Genomic DNA, 9,543 nt, shown 5'->3' with positions numbered 1-9,543 from the left:
TCTAGATAGAACACCTAGATACCTGAGATTAAAAGCATTTAGAAGATTATCTCTAGAACAGAGCTTAACCTTCAAGGATTCAGATAGAATGGCTAGATACCTAAGATTGAAAGCATTTAGAAGATTATCTCCAAAACGGAGCTTAACCTTCAAGGATCTAGATAGAACACCTAGATACTTGAGATTGAAAGCATTTAGAAGATTATCTCCAAAATAGAGCTTAACCTTCAAGGATCCAGATAGAACACCTAGATACCTGAGATTGCTAAAAGATAACAAAGTCTAATCATGAGTCATAGAATCATTCCTAGAACGAGGCTTGATCCTCAGGAGTCAGAGTTTAGACTGTCCCAATACCTGTCCATCGAACTCTGAGAGGAGCTATTATAAGGTTGATCAATTGATGAAAAGATAAGATAGATAGAAAAGATGCCAGATAGAAGGGAACAAGATGCCTCGAGTGATGAGATGCCCCAAGTGATGAGGACATAAGATGGGAACGAGATGCCCCAAGCAATAAGTATTCAATGATGTAATCATCCTGCCCCCTCGGGAGCAAAATCAAAAGATGACACACCAGAAATATGATGTGAAGTAGTATATCAATTTTGAGATTCAACAGAATGTAGAAGAAATTAGAATGATCTAAAGAAAAGATGAGGAGCTTAGAATGATCAGAAGAAATTGAAGAGATCAGAACGATCTGAAGAAATGTAGAAGTTTGATTTAAAAAGATTCCAAGAATCGCAAAGTATCAAAAGAATTTGGATTGCTCAAAATTCTAAAATGCATTTTTGAGACACTTAAGTGTGTCAAATTTCGAATTCGATCCCAAAAAAAATAGGTTCTAAGCAGCCAAAGTAGCCAAAAGAGTGATTAATTGATCATTTGTGTAGTCCTAAGCAATAGTAGGAAGACACAGCTGAAACAACTAGTGATTGTTGCGAAAGAGATTCTATGAGGAGAACCTCGGAAAGAGTGACACTAGCAATAGTAGGCAGATGTACTTTGAAACAACTGATGACTGTCACAAAAGAGATTCTATGAGGAGAACCTCGAAAAGAGTGACACTAGCGATAGTAGGCAGATGCAGTTGAAACAATTGGTGACTATCGCAAAAGAGATTCTATGAGGAGAACCTCGAAAAGAGTGACACTAGCGATAGTAGGCAGACGCAGTTGAAACAACTGGTGACTATCACAAAAGAGATTCTATGAGGAGAACCTCAAAAAGAGTGAGACTAAGGGGGGATGCCCCCGAGCTGGGACAAGACTCAATCCATGGATACATGAGCAGGAAGAGCAAGAAAGCAAAAGCATGAAAGTGACGGTACAGAATAGCCAGAAGATGTGCTGCAAGATGGAGCATTGGGAATAAGAGGTGCCTATTTACCAGGTTTTCACCTTCTTGGCAAGATTTTCTTTTTTTTTCTACCATGATGCCTGTTTCTAGGTTTTCACCAATGGCACTTTTCTATTTTTCTATTTTTTTGTATTTTTCTCTTTTTTTTGATTTTTTTGTACTTTTTTTTTTTTTGATTTTTTTGTTTTTTTTGTTTTTGATTTTTTTGTATTTTTTGAGATCTTTCAATTTTTTTGGTGTTACCAAGGCACCTATTGCTAGGTTTTCATCAGGATAACTATTTTTTCAGGACTTTTTCTGATTTTTAGGATTTTTTAAATATTACTAGCTCTCAAGAAGGATCACCTTGATTTTGTTCCAGTGTCTAGCAAGGTGTAGATGAGATGTAGTAGCAAGCGAGTGGATAAGCAGAGATGGATAGACAAAGAATATGAAGCGATGAATTTTACCCTCAAGGAAAGCCTTCACAAGATTACCCAAGCTAGGGAAAAGGATAACAATATAAGCTCATGGTGTAGTGAAGGGTGTCGTGTAGGTAATCCAAGAAAGTGACCATGTCAAGAGATTCCTAAGAACTAAATTTTCTTCTTTCTTTCATTGATCAAGACCAAAGGGTTCACCAAATAGGATAGCAAAGTTTGTTATGGAGGTTATGAGTAAATGACTTCAGGAATGAGAACATCTGAAGGATAAGCAAGATCATGATAGGATGTCATGGATGGAAGAATTACGCATGATGCATGTTTACTAGGTTTTCATCATGGTACTTGTCCAAGGTGCCACAAGAAGTGGTTTTCACCATAGGACGGATTTATTTTTCTTTACTTTTGCTACCAAGGTGCCATAAGAAGTGGTTTTCACCAAGGAACTTTTTCATTTTCTTTTCTTTTTTTTTTCTTTTTTTTCTTTTTTTTTGGATTTTTAGAGTTTTTGGAAAGAATTCAAGCCTTCTTCAATTTGAATAGTCCTCCTATAAGAAAGATAAGTTATGATAAGCCAAGACCATAGTAAGGTACGCTCAAAGATGCTGATAAGGTAATGGAGGGAGATAGGAAAATGAGAGGTAGATGGAGGATACAGTTGTTGGTTTTGGAAGACTGAAACAAGAAAGGATGACAAGCAGGCATAAGATTTAGAGAATCTCATGAGGGTGGATGAGATATTAGGCAAGATCAACATTGACACACACCTTGAGGGGTAGTGGAATGATGGACAAAATATGGATGAAATAGATTGAGGCTTAGATATATGAGGTAGAAAAGCCATTTTGGAGAGGGGTGGAGTAGAAGGTTTTGAAACATTTTTAGGAAGATGTTGGGAAGAAGATGGAGTGGAAGCCTTTGGAAGCTTGAATGTCAACTTTCATTTGTTTTTGATATTCAAGTCCTTCAAAAGAGACTTGGGAATCCATATAGCTTTTGATTTTTCATTAGATGCTTTGGAATGCATTTCTTCAATAACAGATTTAAGAACCCATACTTTCTTTGGTTGAGCTCTTTGAATGGTGGACCTTTGCAGTCTCTTTTGCATATTTTCCTTCTTGACATTCACATGTCAATTAGGGGAGACATAGTGAACTTTTGAGGATGGATTCATGCACTTGTGTTTGAGTTGATCATCCAAATTGCTTCCAAAGGACTTAGGACTTGTGGATGAATGAGGCAAATATGACTAGTTTAGATGGAAAGGTGAACGTGAAGAGTTCAAGTATGTGTATCTTTGTTGATCTTGTGGTAGGGTAGGAGGAATGTGTAATGAGCTGATAGTGGTAGTCAGAGATAGAGGAACATAAGGTCCCAATATGGATGGAAGACTTGAAGGTTTTAGCTTAGATGGGTAGGGACCAAGGATAGATTTAGAAGATGTGAATGGACCATGAGTATGGATATCAACATCTTTAGAGTGAGCAATATGACCAAAGTCATCAATAGATTTATGAGTAACTGTTATAGGAGCAATACCTTTGACAGGAATATTGAAAGCTTGAGCATAGTTTGGAAGTGAATGTAGCGAGGTGGAATAAGAGAGCGAGGGAACACTTTTCTCTTCAAAAGGAATTTTGGGTAACATAAGAAAATTATGCATCTCTTGGTCTTTTATAATCTCCTTAAGGATGGTGGAAGGAATATCTTGATCTTGCTTAATAGAGGTGCATGACATGGGAGATGGAGGACTATGTGGCTCTTGAGATGGAGGCACAAGATCTTGGAAGACTTCAAAGGGGATGAAGGAATCTTGGTCTTGATCAACACTTGTTTCTTCATCATTTAAGTGGTCCTCTTGACATGAAACCAAATCCAAGGATGAGGGAGTATCTGAATCTATATTCGAATATATTTCTAGAGTCTCCATAATAGGATCTTGAAGGGACAATGGGGGAATAGTTGGATTGGGGATAATAGGAGGAGCAACACATGGAGGTTTTGGATCTTTGCTTTGTGTAGTATGCGAGATGTTTGCAACTAAGTCAAGATTAGCTTCAGTTTCCTTTAAAGGTAGTCCTTGAGGGTACACATAGTCAACTAGGGGAGTAGTGAATTCTCATGGTGAGTATGTGTTGGAAAGATTGGACAATTTAGAAGGTGGATGTATGTTGGAGGAAGTAGCAGTTGCATTTGAACCATTACTAGACATGGTTTTATGAGGTTGATCCTTCTTGAGAGTAGAATATTTAGTATATGAGAGCTTAGATTTTTGAATTATGCCATTGTCAAAGAGATCTTGGATCTTGTTTTTCAACTCCTTACAATGAGAAGTTTTATGTAAATTATGTCTATGATAGGCACAATAGTTACTTATAAAGGAAACTCCTGCCAAAGTGAGCTTAGGTAAAGTAATGAGTTTTTCTTTGAGAAGTTCTTCCAAGGTTAATTCATAAGATTTTCCCAAAGGGGTGAAATCACGCTTTGGTTTAGATTCCCAAGGTTTTTCTTCAAAGATATTCCTAGATTTCTTGGGTGTTTGTGAAGTGTTCTTAGATATCTTGGATTCAAGATCACAAGAATGTGATTTTTGATTGTCATAGGAGGAAGGGAGAATTTCTCTCAAGGAGAATTTGTTTGATGATGCATTTTCCTCTTCTTTTAGTCTTTGAAGTTGAGCACTTATCGTGTCAATTTGTTTCTTCATGTTTGTAATCAAAATCCCTTCTTCATCAATATGAATATTGGATTTAGTGCATTTGTTGTTAGCCATTTTGATGTACTATGTTTCAAGTAGTGATAGTCAAGTTTTAGAACATAAGTCAAGTTGCCACAGTCATAGACAATGAAAAAAGAAAAAGCTTAGACTAGTACCACACTAGAACTTAGTCTCAGAAAAGCAAGATAAGAGTGTAGTATACTAAGGTACAAATAATTTGATTTGAAAGCTAGAATAGCCAAAGATTATGACTATCATGACACAGAGTACAACAAGCACTAAAGGAAAAGAGCGAGATAATTGAGAGACAAGACTAGTTAAAGTATGGATCGCAAGTCTTCAGCTAAGTGAAGTGCCACTGTTTCACGACTATTTACAGATAGAGGGCAGATTTCAATCGTTTTGAGCAAGCAAGCAGATAAACAAGCGTAGAACAGCAAGCAGGTGATATCAAGCACGTCTAAAAATAATGAGCAAGGGAAAAAGCAACCTTGCACATGAACAATCAAGTGACTTAGTTTGTGCTAATCCCTAAAAGAGCTAATTGTGTATGTTTTCAAAGAGTTTTGCAATCATTGCACACATTCCTAGAAAATGAAAAAGTTTGGCCTCTCTAAGGTTTTTAGTAATGGTTTGACTCTGCAACTTTTATGACTCACAGGGGTGACCTCCGATCTCGGTGCACCAAGGTTTTGACACAGTCCAAGAAGTTAATCTTCAAGAGCTGCTGGGGAGATCTGACAACCCACAATGAACCACACCCATGGAGATTTCTTCCACAAGGACATTTATATAGTGGTTGTCACTACCATGGCGAAAATGGCTATTACTGCTTGAGGTTCTGTCAATGCAGTTTTCCCTATAGAGGGATTGTCTACTACAGTTAACCCTCTCTAAAGGTGATCGACTCACAATAGTGTACCACAAGGGGACTTAGCTTCCAAATCCAAGGTTTTGACACCTTTTCACTTTTAGCCCAATCAAACCAGACAGATTAATCCGACATGCTAAACTAAGAGTATCTCTTAAAGATCTATGATATCAACTCCCAGTGATCTATCAACCTCTCCAGAGAAAGGATACCTCAATCAACAAGTTGAAGATTCATCTATCTATGAGATGCTCAAATTATCCTCCCCACCTACAAGGAATCCATCATAGAGAAGAGTTTCACTAGGAACCCACTCTCTCAAGATCCACAAAAGTTTTCATGAGGCCTAATTACTATGTGTGTACAGATGTTAATTCCCAAAAGAAAATCTATCCAAAAGCAACCAAAGAGCACAAGGTGGTACACTTAATGCTTTAACTAATGCAAGGTGAGTCCAAAGATGTGGAACATTTAACCCCTCAAAAAAGCCAAAACGAGTCCACAACTCAGAAACTAGTGAGTTCTAAAAAGCACAAAAGGGTTGCCTAGTGGAAAATTTAACGCTTCTGTCCTATAGACCCCTCCCTTTTTAACGTGGTGCTGAGCTTGCAACCATAGGGTGGAATGAGGGGCTGGCGGATTAGTGAGTCCAATAACCCAAGATAGCTAATTAGATCTATCACCAGTAACTAAGCCTGCTAAATGGAAACTAATGGAGATCACAACCTAGTATCAAATTATGCATGTGTTGTAAAATGAGAACATGAAAGGAAATACACACACAAGCTTGACACAAGAGATGTTCATTTTAGCTCCAAATGAAGTGTTATCAGTCAAAGAAAATTACCTCGTAATCCTTGCAATGCATCTTTTCTTTGTTGTACCTTTCGTTTACACTTGATCGCTCGCTCGCAACGAACAAAGCAACAAACTCATGAATGCAATATATGTCAACTCATGCAAAATCAAGGTTAGATCTGAAAATCTAATTTTTAAGAGTGATGATAATCAGAAAGTAACCCAAATGAAAGCCCACATTATGCATTGATTCATTGTAAAAGTGAAATGCAAATTATTCATTCAATGCCTTTTTTTTTCAATTGATTTTTGACTTAGTCATAAAGATAGGATCTACATGATATGAATTCGGATCCAAAACTCAAAATAAAAAAAAGTAACCCCTATCAAAAATTAGAGAGCTTTCCAAAAATGAAATTTTTTTGAAAAGATCTTTTAATTTTTGCCCTAGGGAGTTGTTTTGTCAAAATAGACCAGTTTTTGCAAATTGAATTATTGACCCATAAAATGACCTTTAAAATTGAAACTCAAAGAACCAACTCTATTTAAAATTTCAAGAGCTTTCCGAAACTATAAATTTTTCTGAAAAATGTGCTGATTTACGCCTGAAAATGATTGTTTATGAAAAATGAAGAAAATATCATAAAAGCTCGAAAATGTTTCAAAAAAGTCTGAAAATTGGACCAAAGCTTTTTGGATATATCACTGCCCTGCACACAAAAAAATTACATCAAAATACCCAACTATTTGAAAGATATGAGAAAATCTTTCAAATCCAGGGTTTCTTTGAGTCTACAAACAGATCTGCACAAAAACCAGCAAGCAAAGGTGGGTTACCCCATGGTGGGCGCCAAAAATGTATGCCTAAAAGGTGAGCACACTTCTATGAATCATTATATTCAAGATTACTCAAGAATGAGGTCTTAAATGGTGACTCATAGCTCTCTAGTCATGGAGTGCAAGGGTTTTGCAATCGAGGCCCTCAGTTTGACCTAGTTCATGCCCATGCAAGTACACCATGAAATGAGAGATTCAAAGATCCAAAATGCATGCAAATGGAGATGAAAACTAATCTATATGATAACAATGCAAGAACAATGCAAAATCTAATCTATGAAAGCAAGATCTAATCTTATGAAAGCAAATATGACTCTAAACTAACATGCAAATGCAATGATAAAAGCCCATGATGAAAGCCATGGGTGCAAGAGAGAATGAGACGAGAAGATAGAAGTTCTAAACAAAAAGTTTTAGCATTCAAAAATTGCTCTCCAAACTTGTAGCATAAAAATAACATCATCCGTGTCTAAAATGAGGAGAGGGCTCTCCCTTATAAAGGAAAGTATGGAGGTTAGAGGCTTCTCACAACCAATATGGGATAATAGAGTTTGATCCATGTGAGACGAAATTCCACCAATGAGAAAAGAGGAGTGGTTGAAAAGAAAGTGAAAAGATAAGTCCCACTTAGAAATATGTGCATTTAAGTGTAGAAATTAAATAAAAGAATTTATTTTATTTCCCTTTCATCACCAAAAGATATTTAAGTGGGATTTTTATTTAATTAAAAGGGAGCAAGTACTTTTAATTAAATAGGAGATATTTAATTAAATTAAAAGAGGGTTTTTTCTCTTAATTAATTAAATGCAGATGGATTATTTAATTAAAAGAGAGGTTTCCTTTTAATTAAATGGGGACTTATTTTATTTAATTAAAAGAGGAGATTTTCTTTTAATTAAATAAGACTTAGGATAAATGATCAACCTTAGAAATAAAATAATTGAATTTGATCAAGGAAATTGATTTGAATTGATTTAATAAAATATTGCAAACCATTGATTCAAGAAATTTGATAAATTGATAAATTGAATAATGGGGGCCCATAGTCTAGGTGACCATTTTAGGGTGTATACAAGTGAAACATCTAGGGATAGGTCACAGGAGTCTGATCCAACTAGTGTCCTAGAGTCATCAATTACTAACATTCGTACTCTGAGGAATTTGAATACACCTGTGGGTGAGGTTGTCGTAGGTCTCAAATTGTTGGTCCACGCATTTAATGACTATACTATGAACGCAATTGAACCAGCCACTACCCTCTCACTCGCACATCCCGAGCTTATAGACTGGAACCCCAATGCATCTAACGAAGTCCCCACATTCTAGAATGACTATGCTCTTGCCTGTTACCTAAATGCTATCAAACCTGTAACATCTTCCACCAATGAGCAGAGCGTCAACATGACTGAGGCTGACATCAAATATCTCAGTCACATAATTAAAAAAATAAAAATGCAAGAGGTCCAATGGTGAAAACCACATTGTGGCAGTGTTAGATCCCAAAAAAGTAAAAACAAAAGACGTATCCAAGGGTGAAAACCTCTCTAAGGCGCCCGCGGATGAGATATTTGATGTCCTTCCCAATCACTTTTAGGAGAGATCAACAGTGTTAATAGAGCCGACACAGCCAATTAACCTAGGCACAGAAGAACATCCTCATGTGATACATTTGGCACAGTCATTGTCACTTGAAGAGAAGGAACAATTCATTGGCTTTTTCAAGGGAAAGAAAATAAATTTTTCCTGGACATATTCTGACATGCCAGGATTGGATCCTGATCTTATCATGCATCACTTGTCCATAGCACCAGGCATCAAACTAGTTAAACAGAAGCTTTGAAAAATGCATTCTCATGTTGCATTGCTAGTCAAAGCCGAATTAGAGAAACTTTTGAAGGCTGGTTTCATTCATGCAATTGATTATGCTGAATGGATATCCAATATTGTCCATGTGTCCAAGCACGATAAATCTATCAGAGTTTGTACAGACTTCCATGATCTTAACTTGGCATGTCCTAAAGATGACTTTTCAGTCCCTAATATTGATATGATCGTGGACATGATGGCTGGCTATGAGATGTACTCACTTATGGATGGTTTTTCTGGATACAATCAGATAAAAATTGTGCCAGAAGATCAAGAGAAAACAAATTTCACATGTGCATGGGGAACCTTTTGTTGGAATGTGATTCTATTTGGTTTAAAGAATGCTGGAGCTACATATCAGTGGGCTTTTACTACAATTTTCCATGACATGATGCATAGAACCATGGAGGACTATGTTGATGATACCTTGGTCGAAAGCACTAAACGCAATACTCATTTGCATGATTTGGGTCCCATCCTAGATCGTATGGAAAAATTCAGTCTTCGGCTCAATCCTAAGAAATGCGCATTTGGTGTTACATCAAAAAAATTGTTAAGATATATTGTTTCTGCAAAGGGAATTGAAGTAGATCCAAAAAAAGTACAAGCAATAATGAACATGCCACCACCTCGGAACATCAGTCAGATGAGAGGAGTATAGGGAAGGT

The sequence above is a fragment of the Cupressus sempervirens genome, chromosome 3 (genome assembly GCF_028749045.1).
Source record: "Cupressus sempervirens isolate cs-2001-9-10 chromosome 3, ASM2874904v1, whole genome shotgun sequence".
In the NCBI taxonomy this organism is placed as follows: Eukaryota; Viridiplantae; Streptophyta; class Pinopsida; order Cupressales; family Cupressaceae; genus Cupressus; species Cupressus sempervirens.
This window is presented reverse-complemented; position numbering follows the sequence as displayed.